The sequence below is a fragment of the Oryctolagus cuniculus genome, chromosome 17 (assembly GCF_964237555.1).
Source record: "Oryctolagus cuniculus chromosome 17, mOryCun1.1, whole genome shotgun sequence".
Taxonomy (NCBI): Eukaryota; Metazoa; Chordata; class Mammalia; order Lagomorpha; family Leporidae; genus Oryctolagus; species Oryctolagus cuniculus.
The window spans coordinates 5,179,802-5,206,100 of NC_091448.1; the positions used below are offsets into that span (position 1 = coordinate 5,179,802).

The 26,299-nt window shown below is 47.1% G+C and overlaps 1 protein-coding gene and 1 long non-coding RNA gene across 4 annotated transcripts in view; both read left to right on the forward strand.

Moving 5' to 3' along the window:
- GRB2 (growth factor receptor bound protein 2) overlaps positions 1–26,299 on the forward strand; it is an 85,629-nt gene that overhangs the window by 32,202 nt on the left and 27,128 nt on the right. The gene's annotated exons all lie outside the window — the stretch shown is intronic.
- Positions 312–24,799, forward strand: LOC138846018 (uncharacterized). The gene is made up of 2 exons (XR_011383367.1): positions 312–8,351; positions 19,716–24,799. It is a non-coding gene; the product is annotated as an uncharacterized lncRNA (long non-coding RNA).

Here is a 26,299-nt window from a genome sequence, read left to right on the forward strand (position 1 = left end):
GTGGTCCGGGAGTGCAGTGGAGGATGGCCCAAGTGCTTGGGCCCTGCACCCCATGGGAGACCAGGAGAAGCACCTGGCTCCTGGCTTCGGATCAATGCGATGCGCCAGCCACAGTGCGCCGGCCACGGCGGCCATTGGAGGGTGAACCAACGGCAAAAAGGAAGACCTTTCTCTCTGTCTCTCTCTCTCACTGTTCACTCTGTCAAAAAGAAAAAAAAAAAGAAAAAAAATTAAAAAAAAAAAAAAGATTTCTGTCTCTTCCTCCCTCTCTATGGCTCTGAGTTTGAAATAAATAAATCTTTTTTTTTTTTTTTTTTTTTTTTTTTTTTTTTGACAGGCAGAGTGGACAGTGAGAGAGAGAGACAGAGAGAAAGGTCTTCCTTTGCCGTTGGTTCACCCTCCAATGGCTGCCGCGGACGGAGCGCTGCGGCCGGCGCACCGTGCTGATCCGATGGCAGGAGCCAGGAGCCAGGTGCTTTTCCTGGTCTCCCATGGGGTGCAGGGCCCAAGCACTTGGGCCATCCTCCACTGCACTCCCTGGCCACAGCAGAGAGCTGGCCTGGAAGAGGGGCAACCGGGACAGAATCCGGCGCCCCGACCGGGACTAGAACCCGGTGTGCCGGCGCCGCAAGGTGGAGGATTAGCCTAGTGAGCCGTGGCGCCGGCCCAAATAAATAAATCTTGAAAAAATAAGTAAATAAAAGAAGGCAGTTCTCTGAAATAGGTGTTCTGATTAAATACTAATTGGGGAATTTATAGTAAGAGTACCAGATGTAGTAGTTCTGCACTGCGATTTTGGAGACACATCCTAGGAAATACATGAAATGGTAGCTCCAGTCTGCATCTCCAGGCCTTCTGGTGGGAGGACTCAGGGGTACAGATGGCCTTGAACTCAGGGCCACCTTGTGAAGTGAAGCCTTCAAGAGGGCCAAGGGAATGAACTCTCTCAGTGAGCTCAAGCAGTGTTGGAAGCAGGCAGACTCAGTACCAGTTACTCTGTCTGCCGTTTGGTCCCTCAAGGACTTGAGAGCACTTCCAGGTGAGTTAACACAATCTTCGAGAAGTCGAGTAGCTTGTGTGAAATTTCCCAGCTCGTACGTGGGAGAGGAGGCATCTGAGTATGACTTTCTAGTTCAGATCTGAGCAGTCAGAAGGCAGCCATTGACCTTGATGAAGCTGACAGCAGCATTTCCTCACAGGTAAAGAACGGTGAGTTTACCAAGGCCAAGGGTTGGTTTTGCTGTTGAGAGCAGAGCTGGATCTAGTGAGCACACTGCAAGGAAGTAGCGGGCGCACAGGTCCTGTAGGGACTGCCTGCTGCTGCCGAGCCGTGTTTTAGATTACTTTGAGCAGTATAGGCTGAATAGAGCCGGAGCATCCCAGTTAACATTTGGCTGTGCCATCTGCCATGATGTGGCATTGGGCAAGTTTTCTCACAGGGATAATAGGGGCAGGAAGTCTTACCTCAGTAAATTGTAGTGATTAAATAATTGAACTATGGAAGCATTTAGTTATCAATAAGAAGCAGGATTAAAAAAATTTTTTTAAAGGATTGTTTACTTGAAAGGTATTGACAGAGATCTTCCCTCTGCTGGTTCCCTTTCCAAATTGCTGCAACAGCCTGACCTGTGATTCTGTCTTGGTCTCCCATGTGGATGGTAGCTACCCAAGTACTCAGACCATCTTTGCTGTTTTCCCAGGTGCACTAGCAGGGAGCTAGATCAGTAGCGGAGCAGCCAGGACTCGAGCCAGCGCTCATACGGGATGCTGGCATCACAAGCAGCAGCCTAACCCACTGCGCCTCCGTGCTGACCCCCCAGAGTAAGAGCCACTTTTGTTTCAAGCAGGCTGATGGAATAAACTAGTGAAATGGAAGGGAGTCAGATTCTAGAGGGTGTTAGTAGGAAGAATTGACAGGAGTTGATTGGGTGAGATTCCAGGCTTTGAGGCAAGGGGAGTATTGGTACCAGTAACTGATGTGGGAGAGCTAGGAATTTCTAAATGCGAAGGTAAGCCGTTGAATGCCAAACCATAGGAAAAGTTTTTACTGAAAGTGCCATGCACAGTTAGAATCTTTGCCTGCCACTGTATTAAGTAAACCATAGAAGTGCTCACAAGGTAACTTTCCGCATATTCCCCAGCAAGAAGCAGCCTTAACAGTAAGGAACGTGCGTCACTTTGAGACTTTATTACTGTATCCAGTTCCTATCTCATGATCTCTCTCCAAGCAGAGGAATGAGTGGGATTATGACCTTTTGTGACAATGACTAGACCCAGCAACCCCTCTTCTGGGTGTGCACACCCAAAGGAAATGAAATCACCACCTCATAAACACGTCTGTACTCCCATGTGCCTTGCTTTGCAGCAGTAATTGGTTGGAAACAACCTAAGTACCCATCAATGGACAAATGGATAATGGAACTGGAATGAATACACACACTCACTCAGCCATAAAAAAAGAGGTGATCTGCCATTTGCCACAACATGGATGGACCTGGAAAGACAGACATTGTACTAAATGAAATAAGCCAGACACAGAAAGATCTTGCATGATCTCACTTATATGTGGAATATTTAAAAAGAAGGGAAGAAAGAAAAAGGGCAAATAGGGGCCAGCACTGTGGCGCAGCGGGTTAATGCCCTGGCCTGAAGCCCCGGCATCCCATATGGGCGCTGGTTCTAGTCCCGGCGGCTCCTCTTCCTATCCAGCTCTCTGCTATGGCCTGGGAAAGCAGCAGAAGATGGCCCAACTCCTTGGGCCCCTGCACCCACATGAGGGAGCCAGAAGAAGCTCCTGGCTCCTGGCTTCAGATTGGCGAAGCTCCGGTCATCACAGCCCATTGGGGAGTGAACCAGAGGAAGACCTCTCTCTTCTGTCTCTACCTCTTTCTGTAACTCTTTCAAATAAATTAAAAAAAAAAAAAAAAAAGAAAAGAAAAAGGGCAAATGTATAGATATATGGAATAAAAGTAGTTAGGATGTTGGGAAGGAATTAGGGAGATGTAGGTTGAAGGATACAGAGTAGCAGTTTGTAGCATGAATCAGTAGAAAGAGCTAATGTACAGCTTGAAGCCCCTAGTTAATAATTGGATGTTGCATTTAGGATTTTTGCTAAATTAGTATATGATAGCTGCTCTTTCCACACTGGGGAGAATGGTTAACTCTATGATGTGATGGAGATGTTGTTTTCACTTTAGTGAACATTTCACCATACACGCATGTCCCTATAGCATCATGTTATGTACTGTAAATATGCATAGTATTGGGGCCAGCATTTGGCCTGATGGTTAAGCTGCCACTTGGGACACCTACATTCCAGATCTGACTCTGCTCCCAATTCCAGCTTCTTGCTAATACACTCTTGAGAGGCAGCAGGCAGTGGGTGGCTCAAGGACTTGGGTCCCTGCCACTCATGTGGGAGACTCAAATTGAGTTCCCAGCTTTGGCCTAATCCAGCCTCAGCTGTTACAGGAATTTGGGGAGTTAACCAGTGGGTGGACATTTGTTGTCTGTCTCTCTGCCTCTCAAATAAATTTTTAAAAATATATACACAGTAAAACTTATTTTTAAAATAGAAGGGGAGTACACTGAACCCAGTGGACAGCTGAGACATCTGTGTCTCATATTGGGAGTGTGTGACGTTGATACCTGTCTCCAGTTCCTAATTCCAGCTTCCTGCTAACACAGATCCTGGGGGGCATCAGCAGTGGTTCAGATGATTGGGTTCCTGCACCCATATGGGAGACCTAATCGAGTTCTGACTCCTGGCTTCGGTTCCACCCAAGGACCGTTTTGGATTTGAAAAGTGAACCAGCAGATGGACGCATGGGCAGTCTCCCTTACCTAAAAGAGAGGGAGTGGGGGTTGTTGAGGATTATATGCAGTAAGAGAGGCTGTGTTGTTGTTGTTGTTGTTTTTGATTTTTTTGTTTGTTTGTTTTTGGACAGGCAGAGTTAGACAGTGAGAGAGAGAGAGAGAAAGGTCTTCCTTTTTCTGTTGGTTCACCCCACAGCGGCCGCTGCGGCCGGTGCACCACGCTGATCCGAAGGCAGGAGCCAGGTGCTTCTCCTGGTCTCCCATGGGGTGCAGGGCCCAAGCACCTGGGCCATCCTCCACTGCACTCCCTGGCCACAGCAGAGAGCTGGCCTGGAAGAGGGGCAACCGGGACAGAATCCGGCACACCGACTGGGACTAGAACCTGGGTTGCCAGCACCGCAGGCAGAGGAGAGGCTGTGGTTTTAAACAGCCTATTTGAATAGGCAGAAAAGGGAGAGAATGGCGTTTCAGATGGCAGATTTCACCAAAGTTAGAGTATAAGTGGAAAGAGAGTTTCAGGGACAGTGATCAGCCTGGTAGTCTTTTTTGTTTTCCAATTTAAAAATGTGTATGTGTGATGTGATTTCTAGTCAGCACTCAAGTCTAGTCCAGGCCACTGCCCAGAAAGAATCATTGTTTATATTTTAGTGTCTTTCTTAGTAATTCTTTTTCTTGGCACTTTTAAAGTAGAGGTCATATTATACATAAAATAGCCTTTTAAAAAAAAGTTTCCCATTGTGTTAAGTATTGTTGATTGCAAATAACAGAATGTACTAATCACACTGGACTAAACAATAAAAGGAATGTGAACCAGAAAGTTTAAAGGTGGGACAGAGATCCGACCTGGTTTGATCAGGCCTCCAGCTCTGCATCTTCATGGATTGTTCTCCACCTTTGCTCTGTAAATACCATTTGTAGTCACTTCACAATATTTTATTCTACAGGCATGCTGTGATTTGTTTAACCATTCCACTACTGTTGGACATTCTAGAATGTTTCCTTTTTCTCTCTACTACTAAAATAATGCTTAGGTGACTATGTTTGATATATTTATAGGAATTTTAAAGAAATTATATTGGGGGGGTGCTGTGGTGCAGCAAGTTCAAGTCCCAGGTGCTCCACTTCTGATCCAGCTCCCTGCCAATGCGCCTGGGAAAGCAGCGGAAGATGGCCCAGGGACTTGGGCCCCTGCAGCCACGTGGTAGCCCTGGCTGAGGCTCTGGGCTCCTGGGTTTGGGCTGGCACAGCCCTGGCTGTTGCAGCCATCTGAGGAGTGAACCAGTGGAAGGAAAATCTCTCCATTTCTCTATGCAACGCCACCTTTTGAAATAAATAAAAATAAATCTTAAGAAAATAAGAATGTGTTCTGATATCTTATTAGATGTGAGTATGAAAGAGAATGCAGAGAAGAAATAATCGTGAAAAGTGGTATTTCCAAGGCAGACGTGGGTGAGTTCAGTAGGAGGCGGCGTGGGCAGGTGCTGGTTTGGGTGTGGGCGTGTGAAGTGCGGGTCTTCCTCCAGCTCCTCTCTTCCTCTCTTTGTTGCTCCTCGGTGGCCTTTAGACTAATTGCACTGAGAGTGCTTGTTTTTCTTTTACTCATCATTCTTTATATCTCTCAGGGCCCGTCGTGCTTTGATGTGAACTTTTTTACTCTGAGATGGATTGTAGCAGATATTCCTCTTCAGATTAAATCGAGTAATCTGTTACCGCTAAGGCATTCAAGGTGAAGCTTTTATGGCAACACTTTACCAGAGTAGTCCTTAGCCTCTCCATCTAGCCCTGTGTGTTTGGCTTCTATTAAGAATGTAAAACAGATTTCTTCTTTTTTTTTTTTTTTTTTCAATGATTTTATTTATTATTTGAAAGATAGAGTTACAGACAGTGAGAGGGAGAGACAAAGAAAAAGGTCTTCCATCCATTGGTTCATTCCCCAAATAGCTGCAGTGGCTGGAGCTGTGCCAATCCAAAGCCAGGAGCCAGGTGCTTCTTCCTGGTCTCCCATGTGGGTGGAGGGGCCCAAAGACTTGGGCCATCTTGTACTGCTTTCCCAGGCCACAGCAGAGAGCTGGACTGGAAGTGGAGCAGCCAGGACTAGAACTGGTACCCATATGGGATGCTGGTACCCCAGGTGGTGCCACGGCACTGGCCCCATCTTTTTTTAAGATTTATTTATTTATTTATTTGAAAGTCAGGGTTACACAGAGAGAGGAGAGGCAGAGAGAGAGAAAAGTTTTCCATCCACTGGTTCACTCCCCTGTTGGCCGCAACAGCTGGAGCTGCGCCATTCTGAAGCCAGGAGCTTCCTCTGGGTCTTCCCACACGGGCGCAGGGGCCCAAGGACTTGGGACATCTTGTACTGTTCTCCCAGGCAGCTCTACCAGAGAGCTGGATCGGAAGTGGATCAGCTGAGACTCGAACCACTGCCCACATTGGATGCTGGCACGGCAGGTGGCGGCTTTACCCAATATGCCACAGAGTGTAAACGAGAGTGGCCACGAGAGTGTAAAACATTTATTCTGAGTAAAGGGTCAGCTTGATTTTCTGTACCATTCAGTGATTTTGGGATTTTCTTGTTTCGTTTTGAGACAGTTGAAGTTAGAGATCTGGTTTAAGCTGAGTTGTTTCTGCCCTCTTGAAAGACTTGTCCTGATTTGAACGTAGGCACTTGGACGGGCTGCAGGTGGAGCTGCACAGGACTGAGAGGGGACACGTGCCAGCCTGCGGCAATACACGTCTCCTGGAGCAGTCCTTGGATTCTGGGACTGCTGGGAAAGGCCCTGCCGTTGGAGATGGCAGGAGCAGGAGGAACTCGACGAGGTCGTCTCTTCTTAGCTGTTCTCACGTTCTACCACGTGAACGTTGGCCGTTAGGCCCATCACTGCCGCGAAAGAAAGCAGGCTGCCCTGCCTTCCAGAAAGTAAAAGAAGTTGTTCCCGAGTAAATAAGCAGTTGGGAGTGGTTTTTTGTTTGTTTTTTGCTTTTCTTCTTCTTTTGTAAGCAAACCTCAAAAAGCTGCCTTCACTGCTTCGCTGGATTTTAGGGTTGGGTTGGATACCAGACACGTGTGTGTAAGGGGTCCACTGAGGAGAGTGTGAAGCAGCACTTGCGAGGGACGCCTACACGGCACAGACATGGACCCTGGGATTGGTCAGACCTGGATTCCAGTCCTGTCTCTTCTGTTTGCAAGCTCTGTCCCCTCAGGCAAGTTTCCTGGCTTCTCACTGTGCACCCTGCATTCTTTATCTGTAAAAGGGGACGTTACCTACCCTAGAGAGCTGTGATGGTGGAATGCCCTCAAAGCCTGTGGAGTTCTGGTGTATAGTAAAAGTTTAATAAATGTAAACTGTGACTTGTTAAAGGGAAATTAACTCATTCCTCAAACATGTGTGCGATAAAACCAAAGATATGACTACCCTGAAGGACACAGACTGTAGATTTATACCCTATGGGAGAGCAGTTAGAGTTCAGTAGTAGAAAGGAGAGTGGTGCCAGTAGATTTCACAGATGATGGCCCATTCCACTGAGTCTTGAAGGGCAGGGTAAGACAGGAGAATAAATATGAGGGCCTGACATTCCAGATGGAACAGAGGCATGAAAGAATGTGAGGGGTACTGCAGATGGCTCTGCTGTAGTTATAGTGTGGGGTCTTTGCGGGAAAATGGGCAGGGGTAGTCAGAGAGAGAAGCAGAAACTTCATTAGGGAGTGCAGAGTTGCAGGTAGAGACACAGAGAGAGGGGGAGGGGGTCTTCCATCCACTGGCTCACTCCCCAGATGGCCGCAGCAGAGCTGAGCCTATCCAAAGTTGAGAGCCAGGAGCTTCTTCCAAGTCCCCCACGTGGGTGCAGGGGCCCAAGGAGTTGGGTCATCTTCTGCTTTCCCAGGCCATAGCAGAGAGCTGGATTGGAAGTGGAGCAGCCAGGACTTGAACCAGTGCCCATTTGGGATGTCAGTGCTTCAGGCTGGGGCTTTAACCCGCTGCTCCACAGCACCGGCCCCAGACTTGATTCTTCAAAGTTAGGACATGGTTGCAGGACTTTAAGCTAGAAATTAGAGTTGCGTTTTAAGAAATAAATTGTGGCACAGTGGGAAAGGAAGAGAGATGTGTTAGGACCTTGTGCTGCTCCATGTAGAGACACTATTAAGAGGGCATCTACGTGGAAAACAGAAGGAACTAGGCTGGGTGGAATAAGGAAGTCTGACTAAGCCAGCTTGGTGGCTTCTTGATGGTACTTTTATTTTAAGATTTATTTATTTACTTAAGAGGCAGAGTTAGAGGGAGAGACAGGTCTTCCATCTGTTGATCACTCCCCAGATGGCCACAGTGGCCCGAGCTGAGCCAAAGCCCAGAAGCCAGGAACTTCTGGTTTTTCACGCTCATGCAGAAGTCCGAGCACTTGGGCCGTCTTTCACAGGCCATCATCAGGGAGCTGGGTTGCAAGTGGAGCATATAGGATGCCGGCACTGCGGGCGGATGCTGAACTCACAGTGACACAGTGCTGGCCCACTGTTGGTGGTACTGTTGACTAGGAAGGTAATGTGGGAAATAGTCTAATTTGGGGGTTGGGGAACGGAGTGATTGAAGTTGTGTAGAGGTGGTTGTTGTTTTGTTTTGTTTTAAAATGAAAGTGTAGACTTAGGACAGTACCAAAAAGAGAATCTCAAGGTATGCCAGACATTTAAGGCGGGGCCAGCATGGAGTAGTGTCATGGAAGCGTTTCTGCCATCCCTGAAGCTGGGAGAGGCCTTTGTAAAACTTTACCAGGAATATCTTGGGTTGACTTCTTGGTGCACACACCACATTGGCTGTTTCTCTGTATTCTTTAGCTGATTTGCTCTTAGGACAAACTCAGCAAAAATTCAGAGATGCAATTTCATAAGAGACTGAGTAAAGCATTTTGCAAATCTGGTATAACATTTTTTGCATTGTAGTTTAGGACTCCTGAAATTATGGCCCATGTGTTTATCATTGTCCTCTACACAGTCCACATAGTTTTCCAAAGTGGAAAAGATACTCCACAGAGAAAATGCAAAATCAGTAGATGCTACCATGAGTGAAAATAGCAGTAACTTTTCTTACTTTTTTCCTCTTTTTCTTACTTATTTGAAAGCGTTACAGAGAGGCAGAGGCGGGGAGCTGGGGGGTGTCTTCTATCCACTGGTTCACTCCCCCAGATGGCTGCAATTAGGCTTTCCCAGGCCATAGCAGAGAGCTGGATCAGAAGTGGAGCAGCCGGGACTTGAACTGGTGCCCACGTGGGATGCTGGCACTGCAAGCGGCGGCTTTACCCCCTATGCCACGGCTCCAGCCCCTGTGACTGATTTTAAGGGTGACCTGGCAATTGCTTCTTTATGGGTGGTATACAGTGATCAAAGATAATTTAGGTGAGGCAGTGTGCTAAAAACTGGGAAAGGGTCTCTTCACCCGTAAAGCTGGAGACAGGAGGTCTGTATGATAGCAGATGATCTCCCCTCTGCCACCAGACACACACACACACTTTGCAGCAGGAATAGATTGTGAAGTGGGAGCTCAGACTCCCTGACTGGGCTTGTCAGGGGTTTTATGCTTGTTGCTGGGCTCCTACAGCAGTTCTTTAGCTCTTATTTTTTGACGTGTCCATCCCCTAGACTGACTGTGCTTCCTTCCTATATACCCCAAATGGGAAAGCCTTAAGCATTTTGCATAGCACTTAATTTGGTTGTCAGTATAGGTCTCATTAGTAGCAGGGGTGAGCTTGGCTGGGGGTGGAGGGCTGTTCTGCCCTTTAGAAGGTAGGCCCACACACCATCGTGCTTATGTACCCACACAGGAACAGAGACAAGCTAGCATGGTTTTGAATGCAGAAGTGTGGTGCTGTAGGTGGGATCTTGTTTAGGTTCAGATTTTTAAAGGAAAGACAAAGCCCAGACACCTGATGGGCCAGTGGAATAAACTTGACAACAGAAAGTACTTCTGTTTCTCTTTTTCTTGTCTTTTAATACCAGAATTTAACACACTAAGAATAGAGGTAAAGTAATGATTTTTAATACTTGTATCTATTGCTTGTTGGTAAAATCAACAAATTAAAAAATATCTCCTGGCTCCATGTTACTGTTTCCAGACTCAGGTGTGTTCTGAGTAAGCTGCTGGGGTGCGTGAGCTGAATCTTACTCTTAACAGGAGTGCTTTCTTCCCCAAGGGACAGAGTGTGGTTCTTAGAGGGCAAACCAGTCTTACTCTTGTTATGCATGAAGCACAGATACACAGTGCAGGATATGAATAGATCTGTAGTATGTCTGTGATAGCAACAGTTTGTAAGACATGGTAATTAAGGAAAAAAGTTAACAAGGCTGCTGAGGGGTTATGGCAAGAAATAAAGACTGTGGCAGCTGGAACCAGGGCAGTCTGAGGATGCTTGTGCGCCTGCCTCCTCCTTCTCCTCTCTGAGGCTGCCTACAGTGATAAATGGTGTTGCTATCCGAAATGCTGAAAGAATGCTGTGGCTGCTTTTGTGTCACTGTGACACAGTATGTGATTTTGACATGTAACAGGCCCATATGACATGCTTCAGAAACTGTATGTGGGGCAGACGTTGAGGCCCGGCAGGTTAAGCTGCCGCTCGGGGCGCATCCCATGTTAATTGCTGTGCTCTGAGCCCGCTTCCTGCTAATGCACCTGGGCTGCCATGGAGGATGGCCCAAGTACTGGGGTTCTTCTCACCCCTGTGAGAGGCGCATATGAAGTTTTTGGGTCCTGGCTTCAGCCTCGCCCACTCAGGCTGTCTGGCCATGTGTGGGATGAAATCTTTGAGCCTCATTTGCTCATCAGTGAAATGAAGTGCCGTCTCTGAGAAGGTTGTCACTAATATACATGGAAAGGTCAAGTAGTGGGCACACACACATTATGCTTTTTAAAAGTTCTAGCATAGCATTAGTGTCCTTACTCTACGAGGGGTTTTCTGAGGCCCAGGGAAGCCGGTGGCCAGAGCCGCGCGAGTAGGAGTGCAGAGTCTGCTGTTGTGTCCTGTGTTCTTCACACTCCGTCACACCTTGCTTTCATGCCAGATCGCCTTTTACTGACACACAGGGAATGGGGGTGTTTCGCCATCCTGTGTGAAGTCTGGTTGCATCTGACCTAACTTGCATGGGTAGGGAGTTCTGTTTGTTTGTTTTTTGAAAGATAGGCATAGATAGAAAGCTCCCACCTGCTGTTTCACTCCCTAATGCCTGCAGTAGCTGTTCCTGGGCCAGGCCAAAGCCAGGAACTGGGTTTCCCTTCTAGGTGGCAGGGACCCAACCACTTGAACCACTGCCTGCTGCCTCCCAGGGTGTACATCAGCAGGAGGAGGGAATAAGAAAGTGGGGCCAGGACTTGAACCCAGATTCTCTCATGGAATGCTACGCCAAATGCCTGCCCAGATGAATTCTTAGGAACCTTAAGGAGGCCTCTAGAATTTGAAAATTACCTTGCCTGTATTTGTGACTTAGTTTTTAGGCTTTAAGAGAGGAAATGGATTGGAAAATCGCCGAAATCCCATCTGTCCTTTGATATTTTTTCAAATGTGAATGCCTTGAAATCACCAAGAATTGTTCCAAACACATAAAAATGGTCCCTGTTGTCTAGAATTATCTGACAGTAGATAGAGAAAGAGAAGAGGAGGAGAGGGAAATAAGTGGTTGGAATCTGATACCATATTTTTGAGATTTAAGCTAGTGAAGCATGTACTTATTATGAATAAAATTAGGCACAGAGATTCTTTATATAATAATCACATTTCCTTATTTGCAGTTGGGAAGGAGTTTGTCGTTTCTTTTACGAGAAAAAGAGCTAGCTTATGTTTCTAGCATACTTTCTCCAGTAAAAGTTTTTCTTTGCAAGACAAGTCAAACTGTCAAACACTTGTTGAATGACCTTGAGAATGTCAAGATTAATAGATGGGACTCAGGGCTGGCGCTGTGGTGTAGTAGGCTAAGCCTCTGCCTGCTGCCAGCATATGGGCTGTGGTTCTAGTCCCAGCTGCTCCCTTTCCAATCCAGCTCTCTGCTGTGGCCGGGGAAGTGGTAGAGGATGGCCCAGGTCCTTGGGCTCCTGCGCCTGAGTGGGAGACCCAGAATTCTACAGCTCCTGTCTCCCAGCTCCAGCTGTTGCGGCCATTTGGGGAGTGAATCAGCGAATGGAAGACCTTTCTCACTGTCTCTCCCTCTCTGTCTGTAACTCTGCCTCTCAAATAAGTAAATAACAATCTTAAAAAAAAAAAAAAAATAGATGGGACTCTAGCCCTCAAGCTCAATCTAGAAAAGAAAGACAAACAATTAGAATGTGTTGAGACAAGCATGGTGATAGAAATGTGAAAATAATTCAAGGTTCACTGGTAACAAAAGAGGAAGTGGTCTTTAAAATGGGTCTTGAGTTTTCCGATGCAGGCACAGTGGGCAGCACAGGCAAGTCTGACGCTTATAACGTGTCTCAGCAGTTAGGAAACTGCAGGTAGCTTGAGTATTGTTGGAACTTAGAGTTCAAGGCAGGAAACAACAGGAAGGTGAGACTGGGGGTGAAATGAGGGAGAATCCTGGGGAGTTTCACGTTCAGTGCTCTGTCCATTTTCATGGACTGGGGACACCATTGATGTGCACCGCGTGGTGGTGGTGGTGGTGGCTGTGTTGGCCAAAAGTGAGCTCTCTTGAATTGATCTTCTTCGTTCTCTAGCCTTTAGAGTTACAGGACCTGCTAAAATGAATTGATTCTAGGGTAGGCATTTTGCCTAGTGGTTAAGCCACCAGTTGGAATGCTTGTGTCAAGTGCCTGGGTTTTATTCCTGACTTTAATTCCTGATTCCAACAGTGACAGCATTAGTAGTTGGGTTCTTGTCACCCATATGGGAGACCTGGATTGAATTCCTGGCTCTGCTCGCCCCTCCCTTTCAAAGTCTCCTTCCCCTTCATGGTTTTGGGGAGTGAGCCAGGAGATGGGAACACTCTTTGTTTCTCTTAAATAAAAAAATGAAATGAATTTATTCAAAATTCCATCCTACCTTAAATGTTAGGGAAAAGAATCCTTGTAGTGAACATTATGATTGGTGTTTTAAAGTTGCCGAGTATCCCTTACATTATGGCTGGGGCTTTTTATTTGTGGGTTTTTTCTGAATTTCACTTCACATTGGATTATAGCCTCTTTCCTCTGTCTGTGGCACATTCTTTCCCTTTTCCCTATTCCCTACCAGTACTTGTTGAGTGTTTATTCCATTCAGGGCCTTATCTTTTTTTTTTTTTTTTTTTTAAGATTTATTTACTTATTTGAAAGGCAGAGAGAGAGAGAGACAGAGAGAGGTCTTCCATCCACTGGTTCACTCTCCAGATGGCTACAACTGTCAGAGCTGCACCGTTCCGAAGCCAGGAGCTTCTTTCAGGTCTCCCGCGTGGGTGCAGGAGCCCAAGGACTTGGGCCGTCTTCTGCTGCTTTCTCAGGCCATACAGAGAGCTGGATTGGAAGTGGGGCAGCCGAGACTTGAACTGGAGCCCATATGGGATGCCGGCACTACAGGCAGCTTTACCAGCTGTGCCATAGTGCTAGCCCCTCAGGGCCTTATCCTAAAGGGGAGAAATAGAAAGAACAGTCTGTAGGTTCAGAAGGAAGTCACAGTACCTTGAGAGAACTGTTGGCCACAGGAGCTGTCAGACTGTCACTGAGGATGGTGGATAACTAGATTGACTCAGAAAAGCTGATGGTATCCAGCTGCTCTCCTGGAGGCAGCCTGCAGCAGGCCCCGTTCACTCACCCTCAGGCAGAGTCTTCCCCATTTACTCTCCTTACGAACATTGTCACAGCTCCTGGTCTGCTTTCATACTGCCTTGATTTTAAACCTGGATGTATTAACAGGGGGCTCCAGACATTTGAGGAATGAGAAACTATTGAAGATGTTAAGCAGAATGGCATAACAGTCTGGCTTTTTTTGTTCAAGAAATTTTATGTTTTAGAGTATTTTAGATTTGTAGATAGGTTGTACAAAGAGTTCCCATATACCACACACCCAGTTTCCCCTGTTAACTCATTAGTGAGTTAAGTTTGACACAATTAATAAGTCAATATTACGTATTATTAATAAAGCTCATTCAGGGGCTGGCGCTATGGTGCCAGCATCCCAAATGGGCACCGGTTTGAGCCCTGGTTGCTTCACTTCCAATCCAGCTCTCTGCTGTGGCCTGGGAAAGCAACAGAAGATGGCCCAAGTGCTTGGGCCCCTGCACCCACATGAGAGGACTGGATGAAGCCTCCTGACTCTTGGCTTCAGCCTGACCCAGCCCCAGCTGTTATGGCCGTTTGTGGAGAGCGAATCAGCGGATGGAAGATCTTTCTGTCCTTCTCTCTCTTTCTCTCTGCAACTCTGCCTTCCAAATAAAAGAATAAATCTTAAAAACAAAAAATAAAATAAAGCTCATTCAGATTTCTGTAGTCTTTCCCTGTTTCTGTTTTCTCTTCTGGGACCCCGTGAGGGATGCCACGTTACGTTCGGTCGTCATGACTCCTCAGTCTCCTTGGCTGTGACGCCTCTGGCATGTGTTTTCATGATGCTAATTCTGGCTGCAGGATTCAGAATGTTCTGAAACAGGTGAAGTGGAAGCTGTGAGGCCCATTGGGAAGCAGTTGCAGTAATCCAGGCAAGAGATAACGGTGGCTTGGAGCAGGGTGAGACGGTAGGAATGGGAGAAGTGTTCAGTTTGGGGATGAATAAAAGCTATGAGAGAGGATGAGGACATTATGGGAATGAGTGCAAAGAAGAAAGTAGGTGTAAAATTAGTGACCTACACCCCCGCTTGCAGCCCTAGCACCTCTGCTTCTCGTTCACTTTCCTCCTACGCACCTGGGAGGTAGCAGATTGTTGGTCCAAGTCCTTGGACTGCTGCCGCCCATGTGGGAGACCCAGGTGGGGTTCTTCTCTCCTGGCCTTGGCCTTGCCTAGCCCTGGCTGTTGGCAGGTATTTTGGCAGTGAACCAGAAGTTAGACAGTCTCTCTGTTGCTCTGCCTTTCAAATAAATATTTTTTAAAAAGTGAGATAATAGGGGGCCAGCACTGTGGCACAGTGGGTTAACGCCCTGACCTGGAGCACCGGCATCCCATATGGGCGCCGGTTCTAGTCCTGGCTGCTCCTCTTCCAGTCCAGCTCTCTGCTGTTACCTGGGAAGGCAGTGGAGGATGGCCCAAGTCCTTGAGCCCCTGTGCCTGTGTGGGAGACCTGGAAGAAGCTCCTGACTCCTGGCTTCAGGTCGGTGCAGTTCCAGCTGTTGCAGCCATCTGGGGAGTGAACCATCGGATGGAAGACCCCTCCCTCCCTCTCTCCCTCTCTCTCTCTGCCTGTCCTCTCTCTTTGTAACTCTGACTTTCAAATAAATAAATAAATAAATAAATAAATAAAGTGAGATAATGAAAATGTAACAAACGAGGTGCGTGGCCAGTTAGGAAGAAAAACTCGGAAGTATTGTGTCCTGGAATATTTAAGTATAGTTGAGAACATGTGCTCAAGTATTTAAGGGAAGGTACACTGATGTGTCTGAGACTATTAAGAGAAAGATTTATCTGAAAGACAGAATGACAGAGAGAGATCTTTTTTTTTTTTTTTAATTTTTGACAGGCAGAGTGGACAGTGAGAGAGAGAGACAGAGAGAAAGGTCTTCCTTTTTGCCGTTGGTTCACCCTCCAATGGCCGCCGCTGCAGCCGGCGCACCGCGCTGATCCTATGGCAGGAGCCAGGATCCAGGTGCTTTTCCTGGTCTCCCATGGGGTGCAGGGCCCAAGCACCTGAGCCATCCTCCACTGCACTCCCTGGCCATAGCAGAGAGCTGGCCTGGAAGAGGGGCAACCGGGACAGAATCCGGCGCCCCAACCGGGACTAGAACCCGGTGTGCCGGCGCCGCAAGGTAGAGGATTAGCCTATTGAGCCACGGCGCCGGCTGAGATCTTTCATACATTCACTCCCCAAATACCTGCAGCAGCTAGGGTTGGGTCAGGCCAAAGCCAGGAGCCCAGAACTCCATCTAGGTCTCCCACATGAGTACAGGAATCAGCTGCCTTCCCAGGCTCATTAGCAGGAAGCTGGAGCAGAAGTGGAGGTGCTGGGATTTGATCTGTGCACTCCAGTATGAGGTGCAAGTGTCTCAAGCAGCAGTTTACTTAACCCGCTGTACCACAACACCTGCCCTGCTGCCTGCGATTTTCAAATGCGGCGTATTAACGGATGGGCAGGTGGACAGATATGTGTTAATGGTATAATATAATTGGCGAGTTAATGTGTCCATTGTAAAATTCTTTTTTTTTTTTTTAAAGATTTATTTATTTACTTGAAAGAGTTACAGAGAGAAGGAGAGGCAGAGAGAGAGGTCTTCCACCTGCTGGTTCACTCCCCAGTTGGCCACAATGGCCGGAGCTGTGCCCTCTGAAGCCTAGAGTTAAGGCCTTCTTCCGGGTCTCCCACGCGAGTGCAGGGGCTCAAGGACTTGGACCATCTTTTGCTTTCCCAGGCCATAGCAGATAACTGGATCAGAAGAGGAGCATCTGGGGCTTGAACCGGTACCCATATGGGATGCCCGCATGCAGGCGACAGCTTTACCCACTGTGCCACAGCGCCAGCCCCATAAAATTCTTTTAACTTTGTGTTTTAAAACTTTTTTTGTGGTTGTTTACTTATGTAAGTAAAAGGGTTACAGAGAAAGAGAAGGAAGATTCTTCCATCTGCTGGTTCACTCCCCAAATGTCCACAGTGTCTGGAGCTGGGCTGATCTGAAGCCGACAGGTTCTTTTGGTTCTCCCGCATGGGTGCAGAGGCCCAAGCACTTGGAGCATCTGCTGCTGCTCTCCGAGGTGCATTAGCAGGGAGCTGGATCTTAAGTGGAAAAGCCAGGACTCGAACCAGTGCCCACAGGGGATGCTAGCACCACAAACAGTGGCTTTACCCACTATACCACAGCAGTGACCCCTAAAACTTGTAAGATAGGGGAGCAAGAAATAATGCGAGGGAAGACATTTGAGAGGGAGAGTGCAGACAGATATTCCAAGGAGTTCTCATGGAAAAGGAAGACGAGGCGGTAGAGACAAAAGAAATCCGCACTCACTGCACTCCCAAAAATGAGAGAAATAACAGCATTTTTGTTTGCCACTGAGAAAGATCCAGTAGAGTCAAAAAGCGCGGATGGTGCATCAGAAGGAGAGCGTGTCCCAGGCCGATGGCTCCTGAGCAGGCAAGAAGAGATGGGACCTGGCACTGCTGTAGAGTTCTAATTTTTCTTAGGAGTATGGACAAAAGTCAGGAAACAGGGTAAGTAGTTGTGTAGGTGTGATGGCAACTTTTTAGAATCTTTTATGGTTGCTTTTATCTTTCAATGAAGTAAGAAATAAGGTCACTTTCTGGGACGGGTGGACAGTGTTGCTGAGGCGTGAGGAGCTAGGAGAAGGCGTGAGATGGTCAAAGGAAAGTGTCAGAGTGAGTGGACAAGGGAGCTTTTGTAGGAGCCCCTGAGGTTTTCTGGAAGGTCTTCTCACAGTTCCAGAATAGTACAAACAGAAGGAAAGACATTATCCAATGAAAAGATGTTAAAAGTTAAGTTCTCATAGTTGATGGATGTGAATTCTTAGGTGGGCAGTATCTACCAGACACACAACACAGTTAGTAATAGTAAGTTCACACAGAGATAGCTTGTGGTGCAATTTCAGAATAGTAAGAAAAGGTTCTAGCAGCATCTGGAAGAGAAGCAAGTCCCTGTAATGAATGATAGTCAGACCAGTTATAAACGTTGCTTACATAACTCCAAATGCCAGAAAGCAATGGCTTCCAGGTTCTGAGGGAAAATACTGTTCAGCCTAGAGTTCTGTTGAATTCTTTACCTGGTTGAACCAGTATTCAAGAATAAACAAAGGGGTTGGGGCTGTGGTACAGTAGTCTAACCCTCTGCCTACAGCTCTGGCATCCTATATTGGTGCCAGTTCGAGTCCCGGCTGCTCCTCTTCGATCCAGCTCTCTGCTGTGGCCTAGAAAAGCAGTAGAAGATGGCTGAAGCACTTGGGCCCCTGCACCCATGTGGAAGACCCAGAGGAAGCTCCTGGCTCCTGGCTTCGGAACGGCCCAGCTCCAGCTTTTGTAGCCATCTGGGGGATTGAGCCAAGAGATGGAAAACCTTTCTGTCTCTGTGTCCCACTCAGAGCGCCTGAATTCCATACCTGGCTCTGACTTCTTCCTGCTCATGTGGACCCTGGGAGGCAGCGATGATGGCTCAAGTAATTGAGTGCTGCCACCCAGATGGGAGGCATGGGTTAAGTTCCCAGTACCTGGCTCATTCCCGGCTGTTACAGGCATTTGTTAGTGAACCAGCAAATGTGAGCTCTCTGTCTCTCAACCAGAAAAGCATAGAATCAACATTTTCGGGGCCAGCACGGTGGCGTACTAGGTTAATCCTCCACCTGCGGTGCCAGCATCCCATATGCGCGCCAGATTCTGTCCCGGTTGCTCCTCTTCCAGTCCAGCTCTCTGCTGTGGCCCGAGAAGGCAGTGGAGGGTGGCCCAAATGCTTGGGCGCCTGCACCCGCATGGGAGACCAGGAAAGAAGCTCCTGGCTTCGTATCGGCGTAGCTCTGGCCTTGGTGGCCATTTGGGGAGTGAACCAACGGAAGGAAGACCTTTCTCTCTGTCTCTCTCTCTGTCTGTAACTCTACCTGTTAAATAAAAAAAAAAAATCTTAAGAAAGAATCAACATTTTCACACATGCAAGGACTGAAAATGTTTGTTTCCCAACCATCTTTTCTTGAAAAAGTATTAAAATGCAAAAGTTATAAAAACCGAGAATGAGACATATAGTAATTGTTCTACCCCTCTGAGGAGAGTTTTGGAGGAAAATCCCAGAATGAAAGACATATATCCAAGAGGGAAAAGTATATTCTAGATATTTTTATACTACCCTTGAAAACTTGTGGTAACTTAATATGATCAAACCAGGAATCCTTTGAAAACATAGAAAGCTGTCCAATAAGTAATCCAAAATAATAATAATTTTTTTTAAACAAGCTTAATTGTTTCTCCCAGAACTGTGAACTTGATGATGAATTTTCAGCTGGAGAAAATGGGGAGTTTTGGTTCTGGTCCGTTTAGATTTGAGAGCCTTAATCATTATAAATCTATTATATATAGACTTTGGCTTTTCTCCTGCATGGAGAGGTGCTGTAAAGGTCTGATGATAGCATTCTGTGGCTGCAAGCAGCAGTCATGTCTTAGTTGATCTTAATATGTTGATGATTTTTGTGATTGGGAAACCACTTGTTACTGTAGGCAAGAGGGTGAGCCCTTTGTGTTTGGCCACCTCTCCATTTCCCAGCAGCCTGGATGTTGTACTGTGGCCCTCCCGGAGTCGTGGAACAGTACACAAGTTTCTCCTTTAAATAATATGGGAAATCAGGAAGTTGTTCTTGGAGTCTGGAGCTAAGGGACTGACAGACCCATTGTTTGCCTTAATATATCCTATTATTAGCCTTCTTGGTCTCTCTCTTCTCTGCAGGTTGTGACGTTTCTGTGGGATGAAAGTGCTGATTTTCCACATGGAGCAGTGTGTAGGTGCTTAGAGATAAAACTATAGGCGGAGCAAGGCCAGGCTTGTCTTCTTTGATGGGGTTTGCAGAGAGCAGCGGGTTGTTCTCTGGCTGCCCTGCCCCCAGCCCTCGTAGGCAAGCTGCCTGAAAGAGGTCACAAAGGCATGGTAATTATTAGACAGACCTTTACTCCAATAGCAAAATGAGGGTTCGTTAATTTAGCCTGTTAACAGTGGTTATATTTGTCTCCAGTTCTGTTAGTTGCTTAGAAAATTTGTTGTAGGGGCTGATGCTGTGGTGGAGCGGGTAAAGCCGCCGCCTGCAGTACCAGCATCCCATCCATTCCGATCCAGCTCTCTGCTATGGCCTGGACAAGCAGTAGAAGATGGCCCAAGTCCTTGAGCCCCTGCACTTGCGTGGGAGACCCGAAAGAAGCTGGCTTCGGATTGGCACAGCTCCAGCCATTGCAGCCCATTGGGGAGTGAACCAGCGGATGGAAGCCATCTCGCTCGCTCTCTGCCTCTCCTCTCTCTGTGTACTCTGATTTTCAAGTAAATAAATAAATCTTTAAAAAAAAATTTGTTGTATCCTGAAATCTGAAATCTTAATTCCCATTTTCTTTTCCTTTTTTTTTTAAATTTATTTTATTTATTTGAAAGGCAGAGTTACAGAGAGAGGGAGAGACAGAAAGATCTTCCATCCGCTGGTTCACTCCCCAAATGGCTGCAACCACCAGAGCTGGGGCGATCGGAAGCCAGGAGCCAGGAGCTTCCTCTGGGTCTCCCACATGGGTGCAGGGGCCCAAGGACTTGGGCCTTCTTCTACTGCTTTTCTAGGCCATAGCAGAGAACTGGGTCAGAAGTGGAATAGCCAGGTCTGGAACCAGCGCCCACATGGGATGCCAGCACTTCAGGCCAGGGCTTTAACCCGCTACGCCACTTTTTAAATGAGAGTCTGTATCTGGGGTCTTACAGGATGCCTAATGTTACTTTTGAAAGTAAAGAACACATGTAATAAGAAATAAGCATGAGTCAGGGTGTGCACTTTAAAGTGGTATATTCTGTATTGGAGTGGCTGGTTCAAGTCCTGCCTAGTCTGCTTCCTGTCCAGCTTCTTGAATATGCCTGGGAGGCAACAGGTGATGGCCCAAATACTTGAATTCCTGCCACCCATGGAGACCCAAATGGAGTTCCTGGCTCAGCCCAGGCTGTTACAGGCATTTGGGGGAGTGAACCAATGTATGGAAGATCTGTGTATCACTCTTTCAAATAAATAATTCTTTTTTTAACCAGGTGTTCTCATATAAAGGTTTTCTGCAAATTATGTCTACTTGACTTGGTTGTGAAAAATGTCAGTTTTGTACGACAGTTAAGCATGCCCATGTTCTGTTCAAAGAGTGGGAGCGTTCTACATAATTGACAGATTATCTTTTATATATATATATATATGATTTATTTATTTGAGAGGTAGAGTTACAGACAGTGAGAGGAAGAGACAGAGAGAAAGGTCTTACATCCACTGGTTCATTCCCCAAACAACTGGAGCTGAGCCAAAGCCAGGAGCCAGGAGCTGCTTCTGGGTCTCCCACATGGGCTATCTTCCACTGCTTTCGCAGGCCGTAGCAGAGAGCTGGATCAGAAGAGGAGCAGCCAGGACTAGAACCCACACACATATGGGATGCTGGCGCTGCACACAGAGTATTAACCTACTGTGCCATAGCACTGGCCCCATATTTTCTTTTTAAAATTTATTTATTTTCACTTTTATTTGAAAGACAGTGACAAAGAGAGCTTCTATCCAATGGTTTGTTCCCCAAATGCCCACAACAGCCACAGACAGGCCAGACTGCAGTCAGGAGCCTAAAACTCTTATCTCGGACTCCCATGTGGTGGCAAGTACCTAAGTTAGCAAGACACTGAATCAGAAGCAGAGGAGCCAGACCTTGAACCAAGCACTCCAATATGGGAGCAGCGTATTAACTGATTCCTCTTTTTCTTTTCTTATGGTGGAGAGTAATTAAACTTTCTCCCAACTTTTTAATTATGTCACCTTGAAAAGCCCATGGTATGGCATGAAATTAGCTATCTTACCCTCTACTGTATTTGGTTCCCTGTTTCTACAGAAGTATGGGCGGGGGCGGGGGGGATTTTAGAAGAGGGGCTGATAAATTTAGATGATGTCTAGCAGTTAAGACATCTGGTTAGGACACCTGTGCCCCACATTTGAACCTGAGAGACAGTAGTGATGGCTCACATAGTTGAGTTTCTGCCAGCCACATGGAGATCTGGAGTGAGTTGCAGTCTCCTGCTTCTAAGAGCCCAGCTGCAACTCAGGCCTATCTTGGCTGTTGCCTGCATTTGAAGAATGAACTACCTGATGGATATCCCTCTCCCAAAAATAGATAAAAAATACTGATGCATACAGATTTTTTAGTATTAATTGTAGAGACTTCAGAGCTGTCCAGATTCCCTTACCTTGGACTAAAATTTCTCTTGCCTGACTTGCTACAGTAACCTCTTAAACAGACGATCTTCCTGCCACCGCTCCTGTGTCCCTCACATCTGTCTGCCACACGCAAGTCAGAATCATCTTAAAGAGCAGATTCCCAGAATCAAAGCCTACACAGCCTGGTCAGGTCTTTCTCAGGTCTCAGCAGCTCCACTGTCACATAGCTCACTTGGGTTTTAAATGCATTTTGGTTCCTAGACTAAGCTAAACCCCGTTCCAACTAAGAACCTCTTCTTGGGCTCTTCCATCTGTTTTTAGTTTCTCCTTGCTGTCATATTCTTCATCCTCACCCCAACCATAGCTAAATCCTACTCACACTTAGGGTTTCCACTTAAATATTAATTCCTCACATTAGATTTCCTTGGCTCCCAAACCCCAGCATGCACTCTAAGTATGAAACATCCTGAAGTGTTTTATTACACAACTTACTAACTTATAACGTAATAGCTTTGCCTTTCCTGCTGTCAGTCTGCTCCTTGAAATTAAGGTATTGTGTTTACTGTGGTTTGCCCGGGATCCAGCACAGTGCAGTCACTCACTGCACACCTGAGGCTAATATAGACCAGTGATAGAAAAGGCTGTCATCCACCACGTGCGAATGTTTGCACCTTTGCCAGTATGGGCATCTAGAAAGAGAAGCAGGTGTCCATCAAGTGTGTGAGTCATAGGAAAAGAGGACTGACTGGAATGAGCCTTCCCCCCACACACACCTTTTAAAGACTGATTGATTGATTTGAAGATCAGAGTTACAGCTAAGGCAGAGAGCGAGATCTTCCTTCTGCTGATTCACTCCCCAGATGGCTGCAACAGCCAGAGCTATGCAGATCCAGAGCCAGGAGCCAGGGAGCTTCTTCTGGGTCTCCTGTGGGAGTGCAGGGGCCCAAGCAGTTGGGCCATTCTCTGCTGCTTTTGCAGGCCATTAACAGGGACTTGGATTGGAAGTGGAGCATCTGGGACTCAAACCCGTGCCTATATGAGATGCCGATGCCACAGGTACCTGCTGTGCCACGGCACCAGCCCCTGGAATGAACCCCTTGACCTAGTCACCCCGGCAAGCCTACATGAGGTCACATCCTTGAAGACCTTTGGGTATGGACTCTTCAGCCTTCCTGGTGGGACTTGAGCAGGGCAGAGAGGCAGCAGGGGACAACTGTCTTCTCTATTAGGTGGTGGTTTTTCTGCTGTGAGTAACATTTCCAGTGTAAGAGACGTCTGCTGGGTGAGCCACATCCAGCTGTCCAAAATGCACGTCATAGACATTTGTCATTTCATCGTGGAACAGTTCTGTTGCAGGAGGGCAAAGTGTAGCCTAGCAGGCAAAGTAGGATTAAACAGCAGTTGGCCCCCTCTTATTTAAGTCCAATTAAAAAATAAAAAGGGAGGTTACTTTGCTTGTGGTATAGCTAACACTCTGAGTTGCTCTTTTTTTTTTTTTTTGATCTGTAGTGTTTTTTTTGTTTGTTTGTTTTTTTGTTTTTTAAGATTTATTTATTTGAAAGAGTTACAGAGAGAGGTAGAGAAAGAAGTCTTCCATCCACTGGTTTACTCCCCAAATGATCGCATCGGCCGGAGCTGAGCCAGTCCAAAGTTAGGAGCTAGGAGCTTCTTCCGGGTCTCCTACCTGGATACAGGGGTCCAAGCATTTGTGCCATCCTGTACTGCTTTCCCAGGCTATAGCAGAGAGCTGGATCGGAAGTGGAGCAGCCGGGGCTAGAACTGGTGCCCATATGGGTTGCAGGCACTTCGGGCTGTGGTGTCAACCCGCTGCACCACCTGTAATTTTGTTTTTAATTTTCTTAAGTCTGTGATCACATAATTTAGAAAATTTGTGCTGATGGCGTATCTCCTATCTTAGTCCTTTTAATGAGTCAGCAGAAGCACCATTACTAAACACAAATATGTAGTAATCCCTCAATTTTACGTTGTTTCCATTGGCTGCTTATAGACAATCCTGGATTGTAACTTAGTCTGAGACAGTAAAGAATTCAAAAGTGAAGTTTAATTTGTTACTCCACCTGCTCATGCTGACTATCAAAACACCCGACCTCAAAGATCATCTCTAGGGGCCAGTGCTATGGTGTAGCAGGTAAAGCCGCCGCCTGCAGCGACAGCATCCTCTATGGGCGCTGGTCCACATGAGACCCGGAAGAGCCACCTGGCTCGTGCCCACAGATCAGCGCAGCTCCGGCCGTGGTAGCCTTCTGGGGAGTGAACCAGTGGATGGAAGACCTCTCTCTCTCTTTCTCTCTCTCTGCCTCTCCCGCTCTTTAACTCTGCCATTCAAATAAATAAATAAATCTTTGGGGAAAAAAATCATCTATAAAATGTGAGAAGTGTTAAATGTTCTTTTTTTTTTAAGATTTATTTATTTATTTGAAAGTCAAAATTACACAGAGGAGAGGAGAGGAGAGGAGAGGAGAGGAGAGGAGAGGAGAGGAGAGAGAGAGAGAGAGAGAGAGAGAGAGATGTCTTCCATGCGATGGTTCACTCCCCAATTGGCCACAGCGGCTGGAAGCCAGGAGCCAGGAGCTTCTTCCAGGTCTCCCACGTGGGTGCAGGGGCCCAAGGACTTGGGCCATCTTCTGCTGCTTTCCCAGGCCACAGCAGAGAACTGGATGGGAAGTGGAGCAGCCGGGACTAGGGACTAGAACCGGCGCCCATATGGGATGCCGGCGCACCAGGGCGTTCACTCTCTGGGTTGTAGCACCAGCCCCTAAATGTTCTTTATTTGATATACATAAACCACAGTAAAATGCCTTTCAGTAAGTAAAAGGCAGCAGCTTAGATATAGGAAATTTTAATTAGATTGACATAGCTAAGACCAGACAGTAAGTGGACATTTCTGCCTGTCTTCAGCTCTTGCCTTTAGCAGATAGAGAAGGCGAATGAGTCTGGCTCGGCTCCGAGACAATGGAGTATTTCCCCAGCATTTCAGTATGAATCCAGTCTCCCAACAGGTTTGGGGGTGGCATTGACAATTTTTGCAAAAAGTTGGACATTATTAGTTAAGTCCAATCATATCCTTAGAAGGGGAAAACAGTGAGGGCATTTACTGAACTGGAATTACTACTAAAATTTCAATAAACCCAGCCCTGTGTAACCACACAAGGCAGTCTGAGACTGTCGAACACAAATATTCTGTAAGCCATATATGATCTGAATTCTGGTATAAGAGAATTAAATTAGAGTGCACATTAGAAAAGTCATGAGACATTGCTGTCTTGTAATAAATAAGGCAGTGGCCAACTATGACTCACTCGTAGCTTTTCTGAGATAAGCTGTCAAGTCTGCGCTTTCATTCTTCCTAATGCCAGCAAAGATCCTTTTGGTTCCGGGGATGTATTTCTTGTGATTCTCCAAATACTCCATCAGAGTTCCTCTCCCCCGCGGACGCCTTTGTTCTTGTTGCCATCTGTGAGAGAATCCAGCGGCCTGACCTGTCTCCCACCCAGACAGGCCATGGAGATTTGGTCCAGTCCTGTGCTTGCCTCCTTTTCCACAGTGTGGCACCGGGCACGTTTCTGAACAGGAATCTCCTTGCCTTTCTCAACATCACTTTTTTTTTTTTTTTTTTTTTTTTTTGTGGACAGTGAGAGAAAGAGACAGAGAGAAAGGTCTTCCTTTGCCGTTGGTTCACCCTCCAATGACCGCCGCGGCTGGCGCACCGTGCTGATCCGAAGGCAGGAGCCAGGTACTTCTCCTGGTCTCCCATGGAGTGCAGGGCCCAAGCACCTGGGCCATCCTCCACTGCCTTCCCGGGCCACAGCGGAGAGCTGGCCTGGAAGAGGGGCAACCGGGACAGAATCCGGCGCCCCGACCGGGACTAGAACCCGGTGTGCCGGCGCCACAAGGCAGAGGATTAGCCTAGTGAACTGTGGTGCCGGCGAACATCACCTATTTTTAACTCACTCGTTTTTCGTTTGATCAGCAAAGGCCCTGACCGGGAAGCTGGACGTCCTACTCCCTGAGTTGCTCTACCTGGGGTTCTTGCTCTGTTCCTATTTGAAGTTGTCCTTTCTCTCCTTCTCCAGACATGAGCTGAGTGTTCTGCATCAGCCATGCTGATTTTTGAAACATGTTGCTCTGAATCCATGTTCAGTTCACAATAAGGCATTTCTCTTACATCACTTTTTACATTATCCCCTCATTATTTACCTACAGATCCTTAGTTCAGAAACACTTTTGGGCTGGTGCCACGGCTCACTTAGGCTAATCTTCCGCCTGCGGCGCCGGCACACCGGGTTCTAGTCCCGGTCGGGGCGCCGGATTCTGTCCCGGTTGCCCCTCTTCCAGGCCAGCTCTCTGCTGTGGCCAGGGAGTGCAGTGGAGGATGGCCCAGGTGCTTGGGCCCTGCACCCCATGGGAGACCAGGAGAAGCACCTGGCTCCTGCCATCAGATCAGCACGGTGTGCTGGCCACAGCGCACCGG